Genomic DNA, 11,440 nt, shown 5'->3' on the forward strand with positions numbered 1-11,440 from the left:
CCATAGCATTAAACTAGTGGATCCAAATCGGCCCCTGATGAAGCAACGCATAAACTAGGGTTTAAGCTTCTGTCACTCTAGCAACCCATCATCTACTTACTACTTCCCAATGCCTTTCTCTAGGCCCAAATAATGGTGAAGTGTTATGTAGTCGACGTTCACATAACACCACTAGAGGAAGAACAACATACAACATATCAAATTACCGAACGAATACCAAATTCACATGACTACTATTAGCATGACTTATCCCATCTCCTCAGGAACAAAAGTAACTACTCACAAAGCATAGTCATATTCATGACCAGAGAGGTAATGTGTAGCATCAAGGATCTGAACATAAACTCTTCCACCAAATAATCCAACTAGCATCAACTACAAAGAGTAATCAACACTACTAGCAACCTTACAAGTAACAATCGGAGTCGCGATACGGAGATTGGTTACAAGTGATGAACTAGGGTTTGGAGATGAGATGGTGCTGATGAAGATGTTGATGGTGACGAGTCCCCTCCGATGAGAGGAGTGTTGGTGATGACGATGGCGATGATTTCCCCCTGCGGGAGGGAAGTTTCCCCGACAGGATCGTCCTGCCGGAGCTCTAGATTGGTTCTGCTCAAGTTCCACCTCGTGGCAGCGGCGAATCCACGAAAAATCTCCTCCTTGATTTTTTTCAGACAAAACCCTTCATATAGCAGAAGAGGGGGGCAAGTGGGCCAGCAGGCTGCCCACAAGCCCTCATGGCGCGACCTGGGGGGTGGCCACACCGTGCAGGCTTGTGGCCAACCCCTGGCGCACCTCTGGCACTTCTTCGGCCCAGTATTTTTTATAAATTCGGAAAAAAATCCTCGTTGATTTTTACGGTGTTTGGAGTTGCGCAGAATAGGTATCTCAACTTTGCTCCACTTTTAGGCCAGAATTCCAGTTGCCGGCATTCTCCCTCTTCATGTAAACCTTGCAAAATAAGAGAGAAAAGGCATAAGAATTGTACCGTGAAGTGAAATAACAGCCCAAGAAGCGATAAATAACAACATGAAAACATGATGCAAAATGGACGTATCAGGCACCTCCGCGTTCACCACACGTGCAGCTCGATGACGATCTCCACCTTGTTGATCCAGCAAGAGGGGCGAAGCGGTAGATGAGTTCTCCGACAACACGATATCATGGTGGTGGTGGTGGTGGTGAACTAATCCAGCAGGGCTTCTCCAAGCTATGTCGGACTAATCTAGATGAGGGAGACAATCTATGGAGGAGAGGGCAACATGTGGCTTTTTCACGTGTGTGTTGCCCTCAAAACCTCCACTATATATAGGAGGAAGAGGTGGGAGGGCTGCCTTGCCTCCTTCTCCTAGGAGGAGAGGTTCAGCCGAGCTAGGGAGGAGAGTCCTCCTCCAATTCGGTTTGGTGGAGGACTCCCTTCCTAGTTGGTCTCCTCCTTCCCTTTTTTTCCTTTTTACTTTTCTTTTCTACACTTGGCCGAAATAGGCCCCCTCCCGGGTGGGTGGCCCCTCCCGGTGAAACCCCGGAACCCATTTGTCATTCCCGGCACTTTACCAGTAATGTCCGAAATCTTTCCGAAAGCCAAATGCAACTTTCCTATATATCAATCTTTACATCCGGACCATTCTGGAGCTCCTCGTGATGTGTGTGATCTCATCCGGGACTCCGTACAACTTTGAGTCACCAACATACATAACTCAATAATACCAAAACGTCACTGAACCTTAAGTGTGCAGACCCTGCGGGTTCGAGAACTATGTAGACATGATCAAGACACTCTCAAATCAATAACCAATAACGGGACCTGGATGTCCATATTGGCTCCTACATATTCTATGAAGATCTTTATCGGTTGAAGCTCTATGTCAAGGATTTAGTTAATCCCATATAACATTCCCTTTGTCCTTCGGTATGTTACTTACCCGAGATTCGATCGTCGATATCTCTATACCTATTTGAATCTCGTTACCGGCAAGGCTCTTTACTCATATCATTCTCCTAACGATGTGATCCCGTTATCAAGTGACAACACTTGTCTATGGCTAGGTAACCTTAACCATCTTTGATCAACGATTTAGTCAACTAGAGGCTTACTAGGGACAGTGTGTTTGTCTATGTATCCACACATGTATGTGAGTTTCCATTCAATACAATTCTAGCATGCATAATAAACGATTATCTTGAACAAGGAAATATAATAATAACTATTTTATTATTGCCTCTAGGGCATATTTCCAACATAACGAAGGCACGCATGATGGATAAGTCATCGGGGTGGAGACATTGGCGATCAACGCAACATAGGAGCCCGAGGTGTCCGAAGACAATGTTGGTGCCCTGTTGGTGCCAAACTCCAGCAGGAAGCCGGAGGTATCGAGCTTGACAAGGCGGTCGTAGGTGGTGGTGGAGCGGTTCTATTTATCCTTCGATCGGAGAAGGTCGATGCAAATCCTGAGGTAGTCCATGACGGGAGGGGTCAAGTGCCTCCGCACGGCCCTCCTCATCGTCGAAGACGAGGAGAGCGGCGCATCCCCACACAACAGCGAAGTGGAAGGCGGCTGAGGCAAGGCGATAGTCGAAGACAAGGCGGAGGAACTCGTGTGTGTCCAACATGGCCGTGTTGATGTGGGCGAGCGCGAAGCGGTTGACGTCGTGACCGAGGCCGTGATGGACGAAGATGTCCAGGGCGGGGGCGGGCAGGTTGCTCGCCATGGAAGCACGCGCGTGCTGGCGCCCAGCCGGGGGTGTCGCGGCATGCGTCGTGCAGTTGCTGCCCACTGAGGCAAGGTGAGAGGCCGACAGCGAGGCCCGCTGGGAGGCATGGGCAGAGTCGTTGTTGGATGACTGCGCAGGCCGAGGCATTCCGAGGAAGGAGACCGATGGCGAGAGGACAAGCGGCTCGTCAAGGAGGGCATGGTGCATGCTGAAGCAGATCACACGCTCTTGCAAGGCGACGGACGTCTCGGTGACGTGGGAAACCATGACTGGCGGCGAGCGGGTGAATGGAGGCCAGATGAATGCGAGAGGGAGGATGGTAGTGCACTCAAAACCCTTGTGGCCGTTTTTGCTTAGCGAACGCAGCGCAGGGCGTCGCGACAATCTCTCATTAGGTGGTCGCTATCTCTACACCAAAAACAAAGGGGCTTGGATGAGATGCGAGGAGGCCATGGAGCGTGGCATAAATAAAGAGATCATGGGCGGGGCGGGGGGGGGGGGGGGAAGCAATCCGGCCTCGGGAGCGCACGAGTTTTTTGGGGAGGAGAGGAGGGCGTTGAGGTACGGCGAGGGTGACCTGCGCACAACGTCGACGTTACCGGGCATGAGCAAGGGTGGGGGAGGCAGCATAGGAAGGAGGCGTGCTCCAAAGCCATGCATGCAGTGGCAGGGAGAGGGCGGGGAGAGTGGATGGTTTTGGTCTATACCCGCATGTGAGGGCCTTGGTTCAGCAGTGGGTAGCGGTGCATGGACGAGGCTTGCAGGGTGCAAGAGGGGGCATGTCAGTGCGCATTAAATGCGATGGGAGGGGCATTGCTGTGGAGAGGCTAGTGCAACTCGCGTGCGTGCTCGAGTGGGTAAGGGTTAGGTCAGGGGTGATCCAGCAACACTGGCATGTAAGGGCGCAGGGCAGCGGCTCGGAGTCCAACTTGTACTATCAGGCACGGGTGGAGATGGAGGTAGGGGAGGTGAGGAACGTCAAGGAGGGAGGTGCTACAGGTTTGAACTCACATGGGAGACCAATCAGCGGCTGGATTTGAATTTCCCTGTTGTCATGCGGAGTGCATGGTGGTTGCTAGGTGTAGCTGCAGACCGGGAAGGGACAAAGGTGACCGTTGGAGAAGGTCTTCTCTAATCTTAGATGATTAAACTATCGTTAGTAATAAGTGCTCCTCGTAGTGCAACACGGAGAAAGCAGGGGGGCCAGCAAAACAGTGGTCTAGGGATATTTTAACTAAAAAGGCACTCGGTTTTGCCTTAGAAGAAACAAATGCAATCCAAATGAGAAGTTGAGTGTTGTTGAGGGGGGAGAACGGAGCAAAAGCGGAACAAAATCTTGCTTGTATTTCCGATGGCTGAAGGATCAAAAGCTGCGACCATGGCATAGTGGACTAACCTTGCTGGTGACCGATGACGAGCTTACCATTGATCCCATCGTCAGGGTGCAATCAGGATTGGGCAAGGATGAATGCGGCCAGGGGGCAGGGCATGCTCGCATGTCTGGTAAGCGGATAAATACGCCCGCGACGTCAAAATCTTCAGAGGCAGGACGTAGTCGGCGACGACGAAGGAGGAGACCATGAATGAGAACACGACCTTTGTTGGGGAACGTTGCATGGGAAACAAAAAATTTCCTACGCACACGAAGACCTATCATGGTGATGTCCATCTACGAGAGGAGATTTGGATCTACGTACCCTTGTAGATCGCACAGCAGGAAGCATTAAGAAACGCGGTTGATGTAGTGGAACGTCTTCACGTCCCTCGATCAGCCCCACGAACTGTCCCACGAACCATCTCGTGATCCGTTCCGATCTAGTGCCGAACGGATGACACCTCCGCGTTCAGCACACGTACAGCTCGACGATGATCTCGTCCTTCTTGATCCAGCAAGCAAGACGAAGAAGTAGACGAGTTCCGCGACAGCGTGACGGCGCTCCGGTGGTGGTGACGATCTACTCCTGCAGGGCTCCACCCGAGCTCCGCAGCAATACGATCTAGAGGAAGAACTATGGTGTCTAGATCTGAGTTGCACGTGGCAAAAGTTGTCTCAAATCAGCCCTAAATCACCACTATATATAGGAGGGAGGGGGAGGAGGCTTGCCTTGAGGACCAAGTCCCCAAGGGTGCGCCGGCCAGGAAGGAGAGGACAATCCTACTCCAACTAGGATTGGAAAGTGGAGTCCTTCTCTTCCTTCCCACCTCCCCTTTGTTTCTCTTTGGTTTTTTCTCTTCTTGGCGCCAAGGACTTATTGGGATGTCCCACCAGCTCACCAAGGGCTGATGGCGCCACCCTATAGCCTTGGGCTCACTCCCGGGTGGGTGGGCCCCTCCCGGTGAACTCCCAGAACCCATTCGTCACTCCCGGTACATTCCGGAATTGCCCGAAACTTTCGGGTAACCAAATGAAACCATCCTATATATCAATCTTCGCTTCCGGACCATTCCGGAAACCCTAGTGACGTACGTGATCTCATCCGGGACTCCGAACAACATTCGGTAACCACACATATAACTCAACTATACTAAAACATCATCGAACCTTAGGTGTGCAGACCCTGCGGGTTCGAGAACTATGTAGACATGCCCCGAGGTACTCCTCGGTCAATATCCAATAGCGGGACCTGGATGCCCATATTGGATCCTACATATTCTCCGAATATCTTATCGGTTGAACCTCAGTGTCAAGGATTCATATAATCCCGTATGTCATTCCCTTTGTCCTTCGGTATGTTACTTGCCCGAGATTTGATCGTCGGTATCCGCATGCCTATTTCAATCTCGTAACCGACAAGTCTCTTTACTCGTTCCGTAATACAAAATCCCGTGACTAACACTTAAGTCCAGTTCTTTTGAGCATACCTGTGGAAATAAGCTCCTGTGGAAATAAGCTGAAAATAAGCTGATGTGAAAATAAGGTCCAGATAATAAGCTAGCCAGTTCTTTTGAGTGCCTGTTTTCTCAGCTTATTTGTGTTATGATCAGGGAAAAGTCTGTAATGCCCTTCGGTTATATTGCTTGTTCAGGTTAATTGATACTGTGGTATTATTTATTATTTCGTTGCCATGTGAATATAAAATCGACTTTGAAACACAACATGTCATAATCGAACATAAAGGAGGATCATTGTCTCGCATACGCATATCATACATGCATCATTGTCTCATGTACGAGTACGAGTACTTGAGAAGAAGTACTGAATAAAAAATATCTTTAAATTATTACATGATACTCCCAACAAAAGCATACACCTTAGAGCTAAGCATCAAGGGAAAACACTTGCCGCAATAGCATCACAGATGGAACCCATAGTACCATCATCAATGGGTGCATAGTGATAAGAAAGGTTCTCCTCGTGAGCATAAGATCCACTCTCAACCATGTCAAAGTGTTGATCACTTAGTTTACTCTCACGTATGAAGTTATGAAGACACGCGCATTGATAACCACGGGTGTACGGGATCGCAACAGTTTTCAAGGGTAGAGTATTCAACCCAAATTTGTTGGTTCACCAAAAGGGAAGCGGAAGAATATTCTCGAGTATTAGCAGCTGAGTTCGTCAGATTCAACCACACCTGAAATATTAGTGTCTGCAAGCAAAGTATCAGTAGCAAAGTAGTATGATAACAACGGTGCCAGAAACGATCTGTTGACAAGGCAGACTATTCCTAACTGTTGTATCAATGGCGCCAGTAGGTTGCACGTGGGCGAGTAACTATTCTTCCCCGACAACAGTGTTGGAAAATATCTTCCAACAAGTAACAACGGAGTAGCAAGGAACATCAGTAGCAGCAACAACAAAGTAACAACAGTAGCAGCAGTAGCAGCAAAGTGGCCCAATCCCTTTTGTAGCAAGGGACAAGCCTAGGCAAAGTAACGTAGCGAGGACCAGTACTAAAAGACTCGTAGGCAGTGGATCGGTGATGGATGAGTGTGAGGGATGTGATTCATCATGTAATAGCTATAACACGGAGAGATATGTAACTAGCTCCCGTTCATCAATCTAATGTAGGCATGCATTCCGTATGTAGTCATACGTGCTTAGAGAAAAGAACTTGCATGACATCTATTGTCCATCCCTCCCGTGGAAGTGGAGTCCTAATGGAAACTACAGGATATTAAGGCTCTCTTTTTAATAAAGAACCGGATCAACGCAATAACACGCGGTGAATACATGAACTCCTCATACTATGGTCATCTCCGGGAGTGGTTCCGGCTATTGTCACTCCGGGGTTGCCGGGTCATAACACATAGTAGGTGACTACTACTTGCAAGATAGGATCTAAAACACACATATATTAGCGACAACATAATAGGTTCAGATCTGAAATCATGGCACTCGGGCCCTAGTGACAAGCATTAAGCATAGCCAAGTAGTAGCAACATCAATCTAGAACATAGTGGATACTAGGGATCAATCCCCGTCAAGAACTAACTCGATTACATGATAGATCTCATCCAACTCATCACCGTCTAGCAAGCCTACGATGAGATTACTCATGAATGATGAAGAGCATCATGGAATTGTTGATGGAGGAAGGTTGATGATGACGATGACGACGATTTCCCCTCTCCGGAGCCCGAAACAGACTCCAGATCTGCCCTCCAGATGAAGAACAGGATGTGGCGGCGCCTCCGTATCGCAAAACGCGATGAAACCTTCTCTCTGATTTTTTCCCGGGCGAGACGGAAGATATAGAGCTGAGTTTGGGGGCGGTGGAGCCACGTGGGCCCCACAAGCCCTCACGGCGCGGCCAGTGGGGTGGCCGCGGCCTGTGGGCTTGTGGCCCACTGGTCCACCTCCTACGGTGGATCTTTGCGCAGGTATTTTTCTTTTATTCCAGAAAAAATCTCCGTAAATTTTCAGGGCGTTTCGAGAACTTTTATTTCTGCACAAAAACAACACCATGGCAATTCTGCTGAAAACAGCGTCAGTCCGGGTTAGTTCCATTCAAATCATGCAAATTAGAGTCCAAAACAAGGGCAAAAGAGTTCGGAAAAGTAGATACGACGGAGACGTATCAACTCCCCCAAGCTTAAAGCCTTGCTTGTCCTCAAGCAATTCAGTTGACAAACTGAAAGAGACAAAAGAAAAACTTTGACAAACTTTGTTTGATCTTGTTGTTGCAACTATGTCTAACTCATAACCAGAATTTCAGCAAGATCACAAGCAAACCACATAAGAAAATGACATCTAGGTCTCAGGGTAAACTCATATCAATGGCATAATCAACTAGCGAGCAAATAATAATAAGTCTCAAACGTCAACACTTCAATCAAAACAACATGAAGCAATACGAATAGATGGTATCTCGCTAGCTCTTTCTGAGACCGCAAAACATAAATGCAGAGCACCTTCAAAGACCAAGGGCTGACTAAACATTGTAATTCATGGCAATGAAGATCCAGTCATAGTCATACTCAACATAGTTAAAAGCAAAGCATAAAAATGACAGAGGTGCTCTCTAATTGGTGCTTTTGTAAGAGGAGGATGACTCAACAGGAACAAAAATAGACAGGCCCTTCGCAGAGAGAAGCATTGATTTGCAAAGGTGCCAGAGCTCAAGCTTTGAAAACAGAGATAATAATTTCGGGTGGCATGCTTTCATTGTCAATGCAATGACTAAGAGTTCTCAACATCTTCCACGCTACACATGCTATAGGTGGTTCCCAACTTTGGGTTTATGGAAGTGGATGCACAAGCAGTATTCCCGCTTAGTACTAGTGAAGGCTAGCAAAAGACTAGGAAGCGACCAACTAGAGAGCGACAACAATCATCAAAATGCATTGAGAGTAACTAACATTGAGTGCAAGCATGAGTAGGACATAAATCACCATGAACATGAACATGAACATCATAGAGGCTATGTTGATTTTGTTTCAACTACATGCGTGAACATGCGCCAAGTCAAGCCACTTGAATCATTGAAAGGAGGATACCATCCTATCATACTACATCATAGTCATCTCAACATCCATGTTGGCAACCAAGGCAAACCATTGTAAGCTCCTAGCTAAGTAAGCATGGCATAAGCAACTATGATCTCTAAGTTGTCATTTCAAACATGTTTCTCTCACAACAAAGCTGAATTAGGCATGATGAGCTAGTCATATTTACAAAAACAAAATAGATCGAGTTCATACCAGCTTTTCCAGGCTCAGTCACTTCATCATATATCGTCATTATTGGCTTTCACTTGCACGACCGAACGATGTGAACAATAATAAGAGTGCTCGTGCATTGGACTAAAGCTGGAATCTGCAGGCAAACACAAAGGAGAAGACAAAGTAATATGGCTCTATGAAAGCTAAATAGGTATGCATGCGAGAGCCATGCTACCTCAACAAAAAGATCCCTGGCAACGATGCTAGAAATACTTCTGCTACCTCAACAAAAAGATCCCCGACAATGGCGCCAGAAATACTTCTGATGTCAGCTATGCTTCCCTTGCAACGGTGCCAAAAATAGTCGTGTCGACGGCACCAGGAATCCTTCAGCTACGGCTACGCCTTAAGGGACTTCCTAGGCAAGTATACAAAGGATTTCCCCCGTGGCCTTGGAGCCTTGCGTTGGTGTTCCCTCGAAGCGGAAAGGGTGATGTAGCACAGCGGTGGTAAGTATTTCCCTCAGTTTGAGAACCAAGGTATCAATCCGGTGGAGGAGTATCACAAGATCCTGCACAAACACAAAAGCTTGCTCCCAACGCTATGAAGGGGTTGTCAATCCCTTATAGATTGTTTGCCAAGTGAGAACTGAAAGCAACAAAGTAACAAAGCAAAGTAAAAGCGGAGATGTAAACAATGGATGTGAATAGACCCGGGGGCCGTAGTGTTTACTAGTGGCTTCTCTCATGAAAGCAAGTAGACGGTGGGTGAACAAATTACTGTCGAGCAATTGATCGTGCAAAGTTGTGACGATATCTATGCAATGATTATATCTATAGGCATCACGTCCAAAACAAGTAGACCGATACTTTCTGCATCTACTACTATTACTCCACACGTCGACCGCTATCCAGCATGCATCTAGTGTATTAAGTCCATAAGAACAGAGTAACGCCTTAAGCAAGATGACATGATGTAGAGGGATAATCTCAAACCAATGATAAAAACCCCATCTTTTTACCCTTGATGGCAACTACTTGATGTGTGCCTTGTTGCCCCTACTGTCACTGGGAAAGGTCACCACATGGTAGAACCCAAAACCAAGCACTTCTCCCATTGCAAGAATCATAGATCTAGTTGGCCAAACAAAACCCAAGACTCGGAGAGACTTACAAGGATATCAAATCATGCATATAAGAAATCAGCAAAGACTCAAATATATATCATAGATAATCTGATCACAAATCCACAATTCATCGGATCTCGACGAACACACCGCCAAAGAAGATTACATCGGATAGATCTACATGAAGATCTTGGAGAACTTTGTATTGAAGATCCAAGAGAGGGAAGAAGCCATCTAGCTACTAACTACGGACCCGTAGGTCTGAAGTGAACTACTCACGAGTCATTGGAGGGGTGATGATGATGATGAAGAAGCCCTCCAACTCCAAAGTCCCCTCCGGCAGGGCGCCGGGAAGGGTCTCGAGATGAGATCTCGCGGAAACGGAAGCTTGCGGCGGCAGAAAAGTATTTTCGAGTCTCCCCTGATTTTTTGCTGAATATTTGGGAATATATAGGCCAAGGATCTAGGTCAGGGGGCGGCCAGGGAGGCCACGAGCCCTGACACCGCCGCCTCCCCCTGGTGGCGGAGTGGGGGCTTGTGGGCTCCCTGGAGCCCACCTGGCTTGGCCCAAAGGCCCCGTGATCTTCTTCCGTTCGGGAAAAAATCATTTCAGGGTTTTTATTCCGTTTCTACTCCGTTCCAAAATCAGATCTGAAAAGAATCAAAAACACAGAAAAACAGGAACTGGTACTTGGCACTGAATTAATAAGTTAGTCCCAAAAAAGATATAAAAGGTACATAAAACATCCAAAGAAGAAAAGATAACAGCGTGAAACCATCAAAAATTATAGATACGTTTGAGACATATCAAGCATCCCCAAGCTTAACTCCTGCTCATCCTCGAGTAGGGAAGTGATAAAGAATGAATTTTTGATGCTTTCATGCTACCTAGCATAGGTGTTCTTTGTAATTCCTCTTATGTGACGTGAATGTTCAGATCCATTAGATTCAAAACAATAGTTTGCTATTGATGTGGAAACAATAATAATTCAAGCAAACTAGAAAGGTAATCATGAACTTTCAAAATAACAAGGCCAAAAGAAAGTTATCCCTACAAAAGCATATAGTCTGGCTATGCTCTATCATCATTGCACAACGAATTTAAATCATGCACAACCCCGGTATTGGCCAAGTAATTGTTTCACACCTTTACTTTCTCAAACCTTTTCAATTCTCACGCAATACATGTGCGTGAGCCACGGTTATAGCACTATAGATGGTGTGGAGTGTGGTAGAGGTTGCAAGACAAAAAGGAGAAGATAGTCACATTAACTAGGCATATCAATGAGCTGTGGAGATGCTCATCAATAGATATCAATGTGAATGAGTAGGGATTGCCATACAAATGATGCACTAGAGCTACGAGTATGTGAAAGCTCTTAAAGAAAACTAGTGGGTGTGCATCCAACTTGCTTGCTCACGAAAACCTAAGGCAGTTTTGAGGAAGCCTATCATTGGAATATACAAGCTAAGTTATATAATGAAAATTTC

This window comes from Hordeum vulgare, chromosome 5H, assembly GCF_904849725.1.
Source record: "Hordeum vulgare subsp. vulgare chromosome 5H, MorexV3_pseudomolecules_assembly, whole genome shotgun sequence".
Classification (NCBI taxonomy): domain Eukaryota; kingdom Viridiplantae; phylum Streptophyta; class Magnoliopsida; order Poales; family Poaceae; genus Hordeum; species Hordeum vulgare.